The sequence below is a fragment of the Tachysurus fulvidraco genome, chromosome 17, assembly GCF_022655615.1.
Source record: "Tachysurus fulvidraco isolate hzauxx_2018 chromosome 17, HZAU_PFXX_2.0, whole genome shotgun sequence".
In the NCBI taxonomy this organism is placed as follows: Eukaryota; Metazoa; Chordata; class Actinopteri; order Siluriformes; family Bagridae; genus Tachysurus; species Tachysurus fulvidraco.
Genome location: NC_062534.1, coordinates 3,802,625 through 3,820,824, shown reverse-complemented (window position 1 = coordinate 3,820,824; position 18,200 = coordinate 3,802,625). Strand labels below are relative to the sequence as shown.

At 40.5% G+C, this 18,200-nt stretch overlaps 1 long non-coding RNA gene across 1 annotated transcript; it reads left to right on the top strand.

Annotated features, from left to right (window-relative positions):
- Positions 1-6,379: 6,379 nt before the first annotated feature.
- Positions 6,380-8,832, top strand: LOC125139256. The gene is made up of 2 exons (XR_007138333.1): positions 6,380-6,632; positions 7,588-8,832. It is a non-coding gene; the product is annotated as an uncharacterized LOC125139256 (long non-coding RNA).
- Positions 8,833-18,200: the final 9,368 nt, after the last annotated feature.

Genomic DNA, 18,200 nt, shown 5'->3' with positions numbered 1-18,200 from the left:
AGTATATCGTCTTGATTGGCAGCCAAGCTATAGTTTATTAGCAACAAGCGATCCAACAGAATTAAAACAAAACAAGGTACATAAACGTTTGTTCCTAAGTGAATCCAAACCCGCTAAAGCTAGCAATTGCACCTCATTTCAAGATTACACAAATTTGAACTGATGCTGTCCTTGGTATGTCAAACATTAAAAAAAGAAAAGAAAAGAAAACCGAATGAATTAAATTTGAAGTTTTATAATAAGCTCTAAATGTTGTTTTGTGTCATTCGGATGCTCCAACACCTTCATTGCTCCAGAAAGAAGCATCATGATTGGTACGGGTTATGTAGCGATGCTAAAGCTAAAGTTATTACAGTGTAGAAATTAAACGTCTTTCAGAAGAGTAGTAACAGTGAAGCACTATACATTATGATGGGAATAGAGTTTTTAATGCTAGCAATAATAGCTAATACATTACTTGCTTGTTATAATGATATATAGAGCTGTATGTATGCAGCTCTTTTGTTTTGCTTTTTTTTTTTTCCCAAGGACTAATAACGGCCTTGATTCTCTCTTCACGGACCAATCGCATGTCTTCCCAATGCACCTTTGCTCAGTCTAAAGTGCTGTTGCTGAGCAACGTGCGGTCTGGTGTTGGAGCCTGCGCCTGTTTGTTCCCTTCAAGCGCTGCTGAGAAGAAGCGGAGACCCATATACCCAGGGGGCTTTGGATCAATGTCTGAACAAACAAGCTCTGGCGTTCTTGCTTCCTCTATTTCTCTACCACACTGGCACTTCGTGTCCCACCTTTACTGTGTGCTTGCAACTCACCGCTAGCAATTTTATTTTGAAGGATGATTTAATAATTGACCTCAAGACAACATCTCCATGCATTATTTTCTACTCAGACACCTCATCTGAGGGACGATCCAGCACCAGAGCCGATCCACCGTCTTATCGACTTTGTAACACACATGACCTAGTTTGCAAGATAAATACCAATACTTTGATGCTTTGCTCTCTCTCTGTGTGTGTGTGTGTGTGTGTGTGTGTGTGTGTGTGTGTGTGTGTGTGTGTGTGTGTGTGTGTGTGTGTGTGTGTGTGCGCGCGTGTGCGTGTGTGCGCGCGCGTGTGTGTGTGTGTGTGTGTGTGTGTGTGTGTGTGCGCGTGTGCGTGTGTGCGCGCGTGTGTGTGTGTGTGTGTGTGTGTGTGTGTGTGTGTGTGCGCGTGTGCGTGTGTGTGCGCGTGTGCGCGCGTGTGCGCGCGTGTGAGCGTGTGTGTGTGTGTGTGTGTGCGCGCGTGTGCGCGCGTGTGAGCATGTGTGTGTGTGTGTGTGTGTGTGTGTGTGTGTGTGTGTGAGTGGTGTTTAATTGGCTTCAGCTTAAACTGCTTTAGACAGATATTTGATCCAACCAATCAGCTGCAGCTAGCTATCTAAAATTGTTGGCATAAGTTTTCACACCCACCACCACCATTTGAAATATATGTGTGTGTGTGTGTGTGTATATATATATATATATATATATATATATATATATATATATATATATATATATATATATATATATATATATATATATATTTATTTATGTATATGCTTTATAATGGCTTCTCAATTGATTATTTGATTAATCTTGTCTTAGATTAACACGTATGCAAACTTAACCGAACACCAACCCAAGTATGACATTATCTAGCTAGTCAATAACTGTTTGAATAACTAGCACACAGATGTTCATTTATAAATGTTTCTACCCTTGTTATTCCAGGCATCATTTGTAAAGGTCCCTGTATGTTTCCACCTGTCACATTTCAATCCACCTCCACTTCAGGAGTCATCGTTTCTAATCCAGCTCAGAAATGTCTTTCCTTCTGACTCACACCTGTTCTGCATTACATTGACTAAGTCTATGTGTATAAAATCCGCATTGCTTACACTCTGTCTTTGGGAGCTTTTGCCAAGTCCACATTGTGTATCTTGGAGCATTACTTTTATTTACTTTCTCTTTTCAGCTTCGATTTTTGCCCAAAGTGTTGTCTACACTGTCGGTTGTCTGTTGTTGAGCTCCTGTCTCGGTACATATTTGCCTACTCGACATTTTCACTGCATTGTGGTGTAAAATAATTGTACTATGCAGTTTAAAAGCCATGAACTAAGCACCGAGTCGTTTTTATGTGCTTTTGGGACACTTTATCATTTTTGCTTGTCTAGTACTGGCAGTTGTGGTTCAGGAGGGTGTTGATGAGATGATTTGTTCCTAGAATAGACACACAAATAAAGCAGGCTATCACTTCATCTGTCAACATGTTCACACTCATTTCCCAGTTACTGCAATTGCACAATCCTGCAAAATTTTCTCCATGGCAACAAAATATTTGACCACAGCATTTCTCAAATTTGGTCAGAACATGTTGATTAATTTTCTGGAACTGTGGCACTGACAGGTTGCATGTTCACCCTGTGCTTTGGGGGTTTTCTCTGGGTTCTCCAGTTTTCTCCTCCTGTCCAAAGACATTCATTGTGGACTGATTGGCAAATCTAAATTGTCCACAGTGTGTGAATGTTGTGTGTGTGGTGATGTCCTGTGATGGGTTTACACATCATCGCCCTTGGGTTAGAATCCAGTTCCCTACAAACTTGTGTACAATAAGCTGATGGTTGGATGGATGTTTGGATGGATGGATGGATGGATGGATGGATGGATGGATGGATGGATGGATGGATGGATGGATGGATGGATAGATGATTTCGCACAACCCTGTTAGTGGATGGATGGATGACTGGATGGATGGATGGATGGATGGATGGCTGGATGGCTGGATAGAGGGTTTCGCACAACCCTGTTAGTGGATGGATGGATGACTGGATGGATGGGTGGATGGATGAGTGGATAGATCCCAGAACCTGATGGATGGATGGATGGATGGATGGATGGATGGATGGATGGATGGATGGATGGATTGTTTCCCACAACCTTGTTAGTGGATGGATGGGTGGATGGATGGATGGATGGATGGATGGATGGATGAACTGATTCTATGGATGGTTCCCCACAATGTTGTGGATGGATGGGTGGATGGATGGAGGGATGAGTGGATGGATCCCAGAACCTGATGGATGAATGGATGGATAGATGGATAGAGGGTTTCCCACAACATTGTAGTGGATGAATGGATGGTGGATGGATGGATTGTTTCTCATAACCTTGTTAGTGGATGGATGGATGGATGGATGGATGGATGGATGATTCTTTACAACCTGATGGTTGGATGGATGGTTCCACACAACCTTGTGGGTGGATGGATGGTTCCCCACAACATTGTCGGTGGATGGAGGGATGGATGGATGGATGGATGGATGGATGGATGGATGGATGGATGGTTTCGAACAACCTGATGGATGGATAAATGGTTCCACACAACCTTGTGGGTGGATGGATGGATGGATGGATGGATGGATGGACTGATGGATGAACTGATTCTATGAATGGTTCCACACAACCTTGTGGGTGGATGGATGGATGGATGGATGGATGGGATGGTGAGGTAATAACTGTTGATTTAATGTCTAGAACATATTTGTCCTGTGATATTACTGAATCAGGGTTGATGATCTCTTGATGTATAACTGGATTTTATTTTATCAAGATTTGCTGAAAACAATCAACTTCAGATCTTCTGCTCATTTCACCACACCAGACTATTTTCCGTTTTATGATTATTTTCCCTACTACATCGTGTTTTATTCCTTCTATAGTGTGTCCTTCATGTTTTCCTACTTCCGCTACAACCACACAATTTACATCAAACATCAACATCAAGAGGTTTGATTGGAGCGACGTCCAAGCACTCTCTTTCCCTGCCATGAAAGACAACACGTCATTATTACAGAGAGATCTCTCCATCGCTGGAAGTCGCACTCGTCTGCTTTTCACATCACGTCACTTTTGTGACTGCTTACCCTTTTTAAATGATGTTATGTTTGTTTTATCTTTGGATCTGCGCTCGTCTTTATACCGAGCCAATCGGTTACACACAGTAGAGATATGATCAATGTAATCGCTAATTGTGTTTGTTGTAACTGGGCAAGTGACAATAAAACTAAACCATCAGCAAGAGAGTCAGTCATTGTCTGCCAGCTCGAGTCTAGGCCTTGACAGCGACAGCGGTGGTGATTAATAAGTAATTTACTGTGTGCATATTTTCAAATGATCCTATTATATTTATAATAGTCGTCAAATACACTCTAGAGTTTATTGATTATTAGATCAGTATATCTAATGCAATCACAACAAGGCATCTGAGATCCTGCCAAGCTTCATGCTCTTACTCTTACTCTATATTTTTACTCTTATTACTTAACATGACAGGTTCTGGATCTTCAAACTCAAATTAATATGTTTTGTTTTTGTTTTTTTTATTAAAAACTCGACTACTTGCAAGTTGAAACAAATTCTATTCAAGTTGAGTTGACTCCTGGTTTTAGAGATGTTTCATTTTTACATCTACTTTAGTATTGGAATTAATGTCTGTCATCGTCTACACCTGTAACACTAATGATTGAAATGTCTGAGCTTTGACAGAATGAGTAAGATTAGATGCATTAATGTTATCTAAGTTTAAAATGATAGGTAAATCAGACACGGATAAAAAGGGAATGCTGAAGTATATATTGGTTTTGCTTGATTTGTTTGTTTGTTTTTTTTAATATTTGTATGTTACATTTGAATTTAATTTTTAATTTATATATTTGTTTGTTTGTTTTTTGCATTTAAATAGATTATATGTATGTTTATATAAAACATGTGTACAGTATTTTTTTGTCCATTTCATTGGAAAAATGAATTCATAAATTTCATTTATATTTAATTTATAATATATGATTGTTTGTTAAATAAATTCATTTTTAAATTTAAAAGTCTACCTGATGGATGGATAGAAGGTTCCCCACAACCTTGTCGTTGGATGGATGGATGGATGGATGGATGGATGGATGGATGGATGGATGGATGGATGGATGGTTTTGAACAACCTTATGGATGGATAGATGGTTCCCCACAACCTTGTGGGTGCATGGATGGATGGATGGACGGATGGATGGATGGATAGATGGATAGATAGGTGGATAGAGGGTTTCCCACAACATTGTAGTGAATGGATGGATGATTCCTTACAACCTGATGGTTGGATGGATGGTTCCCCACAACCTAGTGGGTGCATGGATAGATGGATGGATGGATGGATGGATGGATGGATGGATGGATAGGTGGATAGAGGGTTTCCCACAACATTGTAGTGAATGGATGGATGATTCCTTACAACCTGATGGATAGATGGATGGATGGATGGATAAATCCATCAGGTTGTCTAAAATAAAATAATAATAATAATAATTTGGTGGAAAAAAATTCCAGACTAGCATTTCTTTCAAACTCAGAAATAAAATTCAGAGTTAAAATGTGCTTGTGATTGTATTCCTGTAGTAAACATGGAGATGCCTGTGTGCTCCCAGTCCACTACTGGGATTCTCTTCAGCTATCCTCTTCTCTCGGTCACTACGGTCGCTTTTGTTTATTGCAAACATGCAGAACGCTTTCGCAGACCAACCAGACCATAATTAAGTCAGCACTGAGTATTTTACTCGGATCACTTTGTCAAACCAGACACCCAGGCCACGGCTGGACAGAAATAGCATCGAGGACAAACAAAACCAAAACAGCACATTTAACGAGACGTGTCCTGGTGATGAAGTTCATGAACTGCTTCCGACGGAATCATTTCCCATCAATTCTCCTTTCATTAAATGTAAAATATGATATATTACACTTCATATCAACATCGTTAACTTTGAGTTATTTTATTTGCCTATTTTGCCCGTATCGGCGCTCGGGTCCATCCTGTACTCCCCAAAAGAAGGTGTTTTTTTTTTTAATTTCAGCTCTGCTTCCAGATTGTTCAGAGGAAATAAAAGCCTGAAACTTCCACCCTGCTTATCTCACCCTCTCACTCATCCTTATTAATCTTTCTTTTTTTTATAAGGATCTCATCCTTCCCAGCATCCTCCTGTTGTTGAGGTTGTTAGTGACAGTGTAGGTTGCTCATGGTGTGGATGTATAAATCTCCTGAGTAGTTCCATATGCAGAGAAGACTGGCAAGGCAAACACTCCACAAGAACATAACAAGCAGGAGGAGGAGGAGGTGGAGGAGGTGGAGAAAGGAAAGAGCACAAGATCTCTGTCTGGCTGGCTGATTCTATTGCTGAAGTAAGACACAGCAGCTGCGAAACCGCTGTGAAACGCCAAAGATTTAAAATGTTCTTTTCCCAAAAGATGCAACTAGTTTTGTTGTTTTTTAATTTTATTATTATTTTGGTTCCAACTGAATATGTGTTAAAGCTGGAAAGGTTTGTTCCTCGTTCTGAGCATTGAGATCTTGGCCTTAGCTTTCTCACACGGTCCTTTCAGCCTTTCGCAGCTTTAGATATTTAAAATTTTATTGTTCATTCAGCAAAAACGTGCAAGTGAAGCGGGATCTGAGCCGAGAGCATTTCCCATAAACCCAAACTAGGCTTTAATGGCTTTCCAGACAAGAGCACAGAAGCTTAACCCCTGATGGAGTCGTGGTGACGTGAACCGATGTCATCAGTCATGGAGGGTTCGTTAACATAGTGTCATAGAATTTAGGTTGCTTTCTATTCCTATTTATTTTCTGAAGCATCTGCATCTTTAGTGGATTTAGAATTATTATGTATGGTTAAACATGATGATGGGGATGCGGTTGAGTAGTGGTTAAGTTATTGGACTATAAATCTGTGGTTGTGAGTTTGAGTCACAAAGCCAGCACTGCTGGGCCCCTAAGCAAGGCCCTTAACCCTCAATTGCTCGGTTGTGTAAAATGTAAGTTGCCCTGGATGCCCCACTCTGTGGTTCCTCACTTATCCGTATCAATGAACAGATTTTTAATTATTTTAGTTGCAATACACAAACAAGAAGAAGAAGAAGAAGAAGAAGAAGAAGAAGAAGAAGAAGAAGAAGAAGAAGAAGGGTAAAAATAAATAAATTAATGCATACAATTACAAAACTCAAACATCTAAAATTATATGGTGTTTCTAAACTTCGGTTTATGCTGTTAATAAAATATGTTTAAGTTTGACTTGGCCAAAAAAAAAAAATTGTCCGTTTTGAAATAATAAAAAAAACAGACACTTTCCATTTGTTCAGTTAAGTTTAATTTTATTTTATTATGTAATATTTATTCATATTACTGATAGTAGTATAATATTAATAGTAGGATTTCACTATTTTTGTATTAATTTTATTCTTATTTATTTTGTTTTAGATTTTTTTTTTCTTTTCATTTGTTCATGTATATTTGCTTATTTGGGTGCTTATATTGTCGATTCATTTCGTAAATTAAAAAAAAAAATGCCTATGAAAACCATTTAGTGGAAGAATTATTACTGTGTTGTTGATTGACACGATGTTAAAACCACATGTATGCTCTTGTTTAAAGTTCTATTTAATACTTGAACGTTTTGTCCTGATTCCGATTTATTTATTTATTTATTTATTTATTTATTTATTTATTTATTTATTTTCAAATCCTCTAGAACACGGACACATGCAATATCGGGATATTGGGTTTTTGTCCTGGATTCTGGATACCTACCAGCTCCCCTGGCTGTCAGCTGAAGCTCAATAAACTCTCAGCGTGTGGTTTATGAGAAGGAGAACAGAAGAGACGGAGAGCAGGAGACAGACAGACGAGGACAGGAGAAGAGTCTGGACTGCAGGATTCGGCCAGAACCTAGCTGACATTTTGATAATGAACTCGTCTCGTCTGAGAGACGAGAACACACACACACACACACACACACACACACACACACACACACACACACACACACACACACACACACACATTTATTAAGCATTGTCTTCTCAACATTATTTAGCAAAGAAAGAGCCTCCCGTACGAGAGAAACAAATCCGGCAGACAAAATGAGTTTTTTATATACGAGCGTTTTATATATCGACAGGAAAAAAAAACACGAAAACAGGAAAATAATTCGACATATCAATCGACGACTTTGAAACCTTTTCACTGCAGAACAAAAACATGAGCATGTGATGATTTTTTACTTCACGTGTCTGTCAGTTTCACTCGATCAGAGGTCTTTAAGCACGCGACAGTCTGCAGCCTGTTTGGAAAAGTTGGACGTATGAAGTGTTTTGGGGCCATTCTGTTGGATTAAGGCTGTTATTGAATTGACGTGTGAATGATTCAGCCAAACACATGGTCACGGTGCAAACACAGTGCACGTGGTGTACAGATGTCAACAGACTTTATGCGAGTCATCTGTCCTTCAGGTTTAAACACGATCAGAATAATACAGGAGATGAAATCTGCTCAGAATCCAAAATACGGATAAGTGATTCAAATTTGCAGATAACTACTAAAACGAATATTGTAGAAGAATGAGAACGATCTCGTGCGGTCTCGTCCTGTCGTAGTTCGTCCACCTCACGGTTCGGATCGCGTTGCGCTTTCTGAGATGTTTTTCTGCTCGTCACGGTCGTTTAGAGCGGTGGTTTTAGACTATATCCTTTCTGTCCTGTCTGTCCGTTCTTCTTGTATTTTCTTTTCCGAATCATTCACGTAATACTGTTTTGTGTGGAACATCGAAGAGAAATCGTACCACTCATTCTGGTGGTAGATGTGAACATACCGTTGTAAAACTCTTGGATTCTGACAGCTAGCTGCAGAGGTTCGTGTATTGAGCCGCTGTCAGGATAAAAGGTGCAAAGTGGAGTTGTGCAGGTGTTCCTAATAAAGTGGCTTTATAAAAAGTTTACAAAGATTTATTTATTTTTTTCCTTAAAAAGCTGTCATCTTTGGCTATTGGCTTGATTTGAATAAGAAGATTTTCAGTCGTCTTCGCGGTACGGTGAGCATTCAAACCGTGGAAGGAAAAAAAACTTTATACTTTATAAAACATCGCACGACTTTTAATTTGACCTTGATTTAAAATGGAGAGTTTTCTGTTCTGACTGTGTGTCCATGCGTGTACACAAAAGTGACCCAATGTTCCAGTTTACAAACACGCCTGTCCTTGAATCTTCCTCCTTTCCCTCAGGGGTTTCCATAGAAACCAGTAGAGGAAGCTCGTGTGTGTGTGTGTGTGTGTGTGTGTGTGTGTGTGTGTGTGTGTGTGTGTGTGTGTGTGTGTGTGTGTGTGTGTCTGTGAATCCTGCAGGTAAGAAATCCTTGTCACCTAACTAAAGATCTTCATTTTTGTCAGTGATCAGATGTAAAGTTTAAACCTGTTGTAGAGATGTAAAGGTTTTCATGACACCCAGCAATATAAACAAAGGCAGATACACTGCTGATAATGGAGTGAGACGAGTAAAAATAATAATAATAATAATACATTAGTGTTCGAGTGCCAGCCGTGAGCTGTATATTTATATTCTCATACCGAAAGCATTACAACGATAACGGTCAAGTAACTGATATGTTGCATCACATATTTACATTTCTATGTAGTAATTATAGTATTTATACTTTAATATTAATAAAATATATATAAATATATTTAAAAAAATATATTAAAGTAACAATTGATAAATTTAGGGAGGCACGGTGGCTTAGTGGTTAGGACGTTCGCCTCACACCTCCAGGGTTGGGGGTTCGATTCCTGCCTCCGCCTTGTGTGTGTGGAGTTTGCATGTTCTCCCCGTGCCTCGGGGGTTTCCTCCGGGTACTCCGGTTTCCTCCCCCGGTCCAAAGACATGCATGGTAGGTTGATTGGCATCTCTGGAAAATTGTCCGTAGTGTGTGAGTGTGTGAGTGAATGAGAGTGTGTGTGCCCTGTGATGGGTTGGCACTCCGTCCAGGGTGTATCCTGCCTCGATGCCCGATGACGCCTGAGATAGGCACAGGCTCCCCGTGACCCGAGAAGTTCGGATAAGCGGTAGATAATGAGTGGATGAATGAATGAATGAATGAATGAATTGATTGATAAATTTTAATTCCTTCCATGTGACTGTTTTCAAGTGACACGCCTTCTCTTTTCCACATGACAAACCCACTGAATGAGCTGCCTTATAAGGAGAAAGGGGTGGAGCTAAGCCTTACTGCTTTGGGCCAGAAAATTTCCGGGCCAGAAAAATGCAAACCGTAGATTAAAATGAAAAAAAAAAAAAAAATAGCCAGAATCTTTATCTGTTGAAAGTCTTCACAAACATCTTTGAAATTCCTCCAACAAATACTAAAAAATTGTGGCATTTGTTTGTGAAAATCAATAAATATAAATATTAAAGAAGTGGTTGGAAATATTTAAAGTACTCCATGTAGTGGATTTTAATTAAAACACTGCAATCGTTTAAACCATCTTCGACTGAGTTGCCTTTTATTAGGGGCGGTGCTGATCATCTCTGCCTACGGTGATGGGAGGAGCTTATTTATGGGCCAGAAAAATGGAATATTCTCCAAATTTAAACCATCACTTCATAAACGTCATCTACATAGAGTTTAAACTCCAAAAGTATTGGCACGGATTTAATTTTCGTTGCTCTCTGGATGTTTCTACATAGAAAAATATACTTTTTGCATAAATGGTTCTACTGGCCATGTCCAGAACCCCAGGGTTCTATACAGAACCTCAAAGATTTTTTTTTTTGTAAGACTGTTGCTCTAAACTTTCCTAAGCACTGTTGAGATTAAAGTCTATCTGAAGAACATTTCAGCAAATGAAACCTCAGCTCGAGGGATGAATTCTCTCGGTGTTACACACTGCAAGATTTTCTCAGGTCATGATGACAGGTGAAGACGTTTCCCTGACCTGGAAAACAGTGCTGACATTTTGTCTTCCAGATCTGATCACACAGAAAATGCTTAAAAAACACTTTTTTTTTTTGTCTGCATGCAGACTCGTTCAGATCTGCATGACCTCAGGCTGGAGCTTGGCCGTTCTTCTGAGAGGAGCGCTAGGACAAACACGAGGATGTGGTTCAAAGATTTCAGACGTTATGCAATAGACCTTTCCGAGTTTGTTTTTTATCATAGAAAAAGTGCAGAGTTTACGTTGAGCTTCAGAAGCCAAACAGCGGTTCTAGGAACAGTCATAAAGCACAGGATTTCATATGAATAAAGGGTTGATATCAAAGCTCTGACTGCTAACAGCATGCTGAATTCTGTCCATCTGAGCCGACGTACGGTCAGTAAATCACACGGATGATTAATGGTGTTTGTATTCCCTTTTTAAGCTGACTTTTCAAAGTCTTTTATTTAAAATCGACTCTTTTTGATGCCTTTTTAGTTGAAATATACTTTAGTTTTAAAGCTGAATCTTTATATCTGAAGCTGACTCTTCTAATATAAAGTTGACTTTTTTATTTAAAGTTAACTCTTAATTAAAAGCCTTTTTATTTACATTCGACTCTTTATTTAAACCTGATTCGTTTAAAGTTGACTCTTTGATTTTGACTCTTTTTATTTAAGGTTGACACTTAAATTTTAAAATTTGACTCTTGATTATGACTCTTTGATTTAAAGTTGACTCTTTGATTTTGACTCTTTTTATTTAAAGCCGACACCTGATTTAAAGTTCGTTCATCCATTCATTCATTCATTCGTTCATTTTCTACCACTTATCTGAACTTCTCGGGTCACGGGGAGCCTGTGCCTATCTCAGGCGTCAGCGGGCATCGAGGCAGGATACACCCTGGACGGAGTGCCAACTCATTGCAGCGCACACACTCTCTCATTCACACACACACTCACACACTATGGACAATTTTCCAGAGATGCCAATCAACCTACCATGCACGTCTTTGGACCGGGGGAGGAAACCGGAGTACCCGGAGGAAACCCCCGAGGCACGGGGAGAACATGCAAACTCCACACACACAAGGCGGAGGTGGGAATCGAACCCCCGACCCTGAAGGTGTGAGGCGAACGTGCTAACCACTAAGCCACCATGCCCCCCGATATAAAGTTGACGCTTTTTATTTTGACTCTTTTCAGTACACTCTATGTACTGAAACATGTCTCTGTTTTTAATTTAACATAAATATTTTTATTTTAATCTGAATCTCTTTTACGTAAAGCTACATAAAGTTGACTGTTTAAAGCCAATCTCTCTCTGTCACCTGCCTATGTTCTAGATGTAAATTAAGAAGTTCTCCGACTAACGTGCGACCTTCGTGCTTAAAAATCTACGGCTTCTACATCCGTCCTAACTGGTCTGCATTGCATCCTAATCGGTTATTTAGAAGCAGTAGCTGTGCTGGTATCATAATAATGTTCATGTACTGAATTATTTGAGCAGATTGAGTTGTTTTTGTAGTGTTTACTGTTGCTATAAGACTGTGGTTAGAATAGTCTGGGAGCTGATTCCCACAAGCTGGTCTTAGTTAGTATGTAAAGGCGGATCGTAGACATGCTGGATCGCAGTCATATGAGCGTCGCGCGACCAAAACAATGACATCTGTCGCCCATAAGGCCCTGCAAAACATCAACAGGTCCTGTGCAGAGCTGAACGCTAAACAACACTGACGATGAATTTAATTGTAACAAGACCGGTCTGTCTGTGGACAAAAGTGTCATGCTTCAGTTCATTTATGTTCTGTTGATTTACTTAACATCAAACCAGGTTATATATTTTAAACATCTATCGATTGTATAATATTTTTAATCTAAATTCTAACGTAATCAAACACTTCAGTTATAGTAAAGTGATCAGTGATGGAGTGACTTATTCCTACTAGAGGTCTTCTCGGGTCTAAAGAAATGTACCCGACCCGAAGTGACCCGTATCACTTTTTACCCCAACCTGACGTGCATAATTTTTTTTTTTTTTAAGAAAGACCCGACTCGAGACAAACCCGAAAAAATTAGACCCGAGTCCGACCCGACCCGTTGGCAGATTTTTTTTTTAACCCGACCGGACCCGAATGTTGCGTAACTCTACACTAGTAACCGCTACAGCGTGGATTCCAAATTGATTGACAGGTCTGTTTCAACGAGAATTAGCTTACCGCCAGCCACACGTCGCCAGCCACATCTTCACATCGTCTTTGGCAAACAGAGGAGAGGTCGGAAAAGGACTTGAGTCGAGGCACACACACGAGATACGGTAGTTCGGGTCTTCTCGGGTCCGTTCGGTAAAAACACAATCATTTTAAATTACCCGAGACCCGATGCCGCTATTATTATACCCGACCCGTGTCCGAGGTACACGTGAAACTTTTAGACCCGAACCCGCTCGGGTCTCGGGTCGGACCTCGGGTTTTCGGGTCTAAGTGGACCCGTGAAGACCTCTACTTCCTACCCTGAAGTTGACTAATTTCCTGAATCCAACACCGCCTGAGCTACCACTACGCCTTGAGACCACAGGTTGATCTTCCTATATCCAAACCTTCACTGGGAACAATTCACAAAGCAAGCGTGTGCTAGAGCGTGTGCTAGAGCAACCTAATCAAAGCTTATATCTCAAAGCGACTGAGCATCTGTAGCATCTTCAACCAGTCTGGCAGAGATTGATCAATATTTCCAAGAAGAATGGGCAAATATCCAGACACACAAAGCTGACGAGGACACGCCAGAATTCGTGCGAGGCTTATTATTAGACTTTTATATGTCACTTTTATCAAATGAAGAATGGATACGAGATGAAAACCAAATCTTACAATTTCACATCCATCCTCCAGAGCCACGGCATAACTGAACCGAAGACCAAATACTGAAGACCGAGCTCATGTGCAATGTAATGAGATAGAATGATATTTTGCCTTTATTAAAGCTTTATTGATATTGCATGTCAGTGAAAGCGTAAAAAGTCTCCGTTGGCCGCCTCAGGTTAGCTTCATAGATGTTTCTGTCTGTTACCGTGGAAACCTGCTCATGAAACTGGCAAGGATGTAATTTTAGAACGAAAGGTAAATGCAGCAGAATTAACTCTAGGCTGGAGTAATGGGTTATTTATAATATTAAATGTGTACTGTATTATATACATTCATTCATAAACTGGACCTGACTACACTACATGCGTGATTTTATATCCTTACTTCCGTTTTCCCAAACACGGGTTAAATATAGTTCGTCTTTAGAGAGTGTGAATTCAGACACACTAAGGGTGCTTTCACACCTGCCTTGTTTAGTTCGGTTGAATCGTACCAGAGTTCATTTGGGCAGGTGAGAATGCAGCAATCGAACTCTGGTGCGCACCAAAAGCGGACCAAACAAGCGTACCGAGACCTCCTTGAAGAGCTGGTCTCGTTACGCTTTCAAACGAACTCTGATACGGTTCGTTTGTGGTGAGAACATGGTCCGAGATCGATTAGACCTGACTGCGAAAAGTAGTGCGCATTTTGGACTAAACCAGCTGCCGTAGTGTTTCGTTGGCAATATTTTCTGAAGATGAGCATGTCACAGTTTCGCAAAAGTAATGCTCGCCGCCTCCTGAAGTGTCTTGCGATGCGTCTTCGTCGTTTGCGGTGCATCAAAATGATATTTTCAAGCCGCATCCGTGCTTCATTCTGAAAATGAAGACTTTACATAGAATGCTGTATACGAGCGAAGTAGTAGATTACAACCACGAACATAATCGCAGCGCGCGGTCGTCTCTCCATGGTGTACTGTATGCTGTATTGTCCTCTTTTTGTTTACTTCCGGAGTTTCGTTGAAATTTCCCGCACGTTTATTCTGACCAATCGAGAAGCAGTTTAGGAAATACATGTGGCCAATGAGTGATGTGGATGTTATCACATGACTGCATTTTGGTTCGTTTCAACTGGTGCGGAACAGAACGATCAGTGTGGTGTGAAAAGGAACCAAAAACTGCTAAAAAGCTACAATGGGTCATTTATTTGCTTTTGGTCCGGACCAAATGAACCGAGCTATAGGTGTGAAAGCACCCTAAGGCCTAATCGTAGACCTGGACTAGATCGATCGATCGATTATCTATTAATGACACTCATGCAGGTGCTAAACTGTTTATACTTCATGTGCTTTGTGTTAGTGATGATCAATAAAATGCGAGGTGAAGTTTTTTGTGCTCGTCAGAAAACATAAGAACATGTTTGTGAAAAATCCAGTCAGAAACAAGTGACAAAAGCTAGCGAGCAGATCTATTTACAGACGCAGATAAACAGATACTAAGCTTACAAGTTGATTGGCAAGGGGAAAAAAGAGAGATGAATGTCGAGCGACGGTGAGGAAGCTGTAGAGAGAAGGCGACCCGTGTGCTCGTCTGTCATTAGGAGCTATCGGAGGATCCTCACCATGGAGACGAGACACTTAAGCGCTTGTGTCTCACCACTGGAAGCCCCTTAAGCCCCAACTGTTGTTTATGGTCGCTAAGGCGGCCTTGGCGTTCGTGAATCTCATGGTTACCGTGGAGAACGAGTGCTCCTTGTTCACCCTTTTGTAGCGGTTAATCCCTGAAAGTACAGTTGGCGCTGGGACCGGGTACCAAGGCGCTGGCATGCTAACACCGGCATTCTGGATGCTGATAATTAATAATAATTTATAATTAATTTTGCCCCAGAGAGGTTTTGTACAATGTTTCAGGTGTAGTTTATCTCCAGTAATGAGATATTAACTCATCATTTCTATGTACAGAGTACATGGATTTGGACAATTAAAAAAAAAAAAAAAGTAAAGTGATGACAACTGAAGGAAGGAGGTGATGTGTTTATAATAGACAACCACAGCTGGAGCCTTACGAGTTTTCTAAATGTCGGACATTCAGCAGTGGAAGATGTGGGAAAAGGTTCTGATGAAAAAAAGGCTCTCTGGTCCAATGAGCTCGTGAGAGCTGGGAACTGGAAAAGTCCTACTTTTGGTTAAAAGCCCAAAACTCCACAATATCCTAAGAAGATCATTTCTTCCCTGAAGCATGGTGAAGCATGGTGGTGGAAGCTTCATGTCCTTTGAATGCTTTTCAACAGCATATGCTTGGGATGAAGTAAAGATAGATGAAGCAAATAGAAGCCGATTTCTGTCTATAACATGCTTGAGACCAGGGCAGGGTGTGTGTTAGATTGGTCTAATCAAAGCCCAAGGCAGAACTTTTTGAAAATGAAAACAAAGTGCTTTTTGAAATCGATTTTTTTTTAAATATATATATTGTGTAATGGATGCATTTTTGTGGACTAATTGTACATTCATTCATTCATTTTCTACCGCTTATCCGAACTACCTCGGGTCACGGGGAGCCTGTGCCTATCTCAGGCGTCATCGGGCATCGAGGCAGGATACACCCTGGACGGAGTGCCAACCCATCACAGGGCACACACACACACACACACACACTCTCATACTACGGACAATTTTCCAGAGATGCCAATCAACCTACCATGCATGTCTTTGGACCGGGGGAGGAAACCGGAGTACCCGGAGGAAACCCCCGAGGCACGGGGAGAACATGCAAACTCCACACACACAAGGCGGAGGCGGGAATCGAACCCCCGACCCTGGAGGTGTGAGGCGAACGTGCTAAACACTAAGCCACCGTGCCCCCCCTCTTCTTGTACATATTAAGCTCTATATTTAATTGCATTGAATCGCTTTAAATTTGGTTTATTATTTGCACATTGGGTCATGATTTTATAAAATATCTAACAAAAGAGTTTGTGTGAGGGCTGTTGTGTGTAAGCTGTCACTAGCAATCCACAGCCACAGACTTTATTTTGTTTGAGGATGTAAATGGAGGTCATGTAAACTTTTTGTTATGAGCAAAGAAACAATCACGATGATGAATGAAGCGAATCTCTCGCTGCCGGCTCCTGTGTTTGTTTCTACTAAAGAAGCGGGAGCTGTGGCTTCCCTCCGCTTTGGCCTGATTCCCATCAGTGGGCCAAAGCTGCTGTAAATCATGTGTGAGGAGACTAGGTCATGTTTTCCATCGGTGCCGGCATGAACTGCGGTCAGATGCAACAATAAAAGCAGTCGTAATTGGGGAGAGAGAGAGAGCTTGCGAAGAGGGAGAGAGGCAAAGGGGGGAAATACATCTGCTAACACTTACTCAGACGTCTCGCTGCCACGTCAGTGCCTCGAGATCCAAACAATCCAAAGCCATTCAAAAAACTTTGAAAAAAATAAAGGCTGGGAGGTGATAAAATGTGGTGAAAGCTACAACACATCCTTAAATAAAACTCAATTGGTAAAACGTCATATATACACAGTATACATACATACATACATACATACATACATACATACTATATATATATATATATATATATATATATATATATATATATCTCTATATATATATATATATATATATATATATATATATATATATATATATAGAGAGAGAGAGAGAGAGAGAGAGAGAGAGAGAGAGAGAAACAGACAGACAGAGAGAGATAGACAGACAGAGAGACAGACAGACAGACAGAGAGACAGACAGACAGACAGAGAGAGAGAGAGAGAGACAGACAGAGAGACAGAGAGAGACAGAGAGAGACACCAAGAGATACAGAGAGAGACAGAGAGACAGAGACAGAGAGAGACACCAAGAGATACAGAGAGAGACAGAGACAGAGAGAGACACCAAGAGATACAGAGAGAGACAGAGAGAGACACCAAGAGATACAGAGAGAGACAGAGAGACCGAGACAGAGCGCACACTTGAATAGTTTTGACCAGGTTACATCTTCAGAGAAAAGTTCAGACTTCACAGAACCGCTTGCACTTCAAAGAATTTCCCAATAAATCCACACTGACGGATTTCTGCACGGATGTTTTTATGGTTCTCGGCTGCTTCACACCTGCGTTGGAAAAGTTTTCCATTGTTAAAGATCGGAAAACCTTTCTTTCGAAAAAAAGCTTTGTTAAAGGATGAAATGGCAATTTAGTTTCTTCATTTTCACGTCAAGTTCATGGCACCGGTTTCAGTACTTTACTAAAATCTAATCACATTTACACCATCGGCAAGACACTTTATCTTTTTTTAATACAAGTAAGGGTTAAGGGCCTTGCTCAGGGGCCCAGCAGTGTCAGCTTTGTGGACCTAGGATTGAAACTCACAACCTTGTGAAAACGTTTTACTCACAATATACTGTAGTAAACTTTGAATGCACCTGGAACCATATTAACAAACCAAATTACAGCATTGTTGATTCAGCAGCTCTGAAAGAAGATCACAGATCGCAGGTTTATATTAATGCGCGTGTACTAATATGTTATCTGTGATGCTTATTTTATGATAGA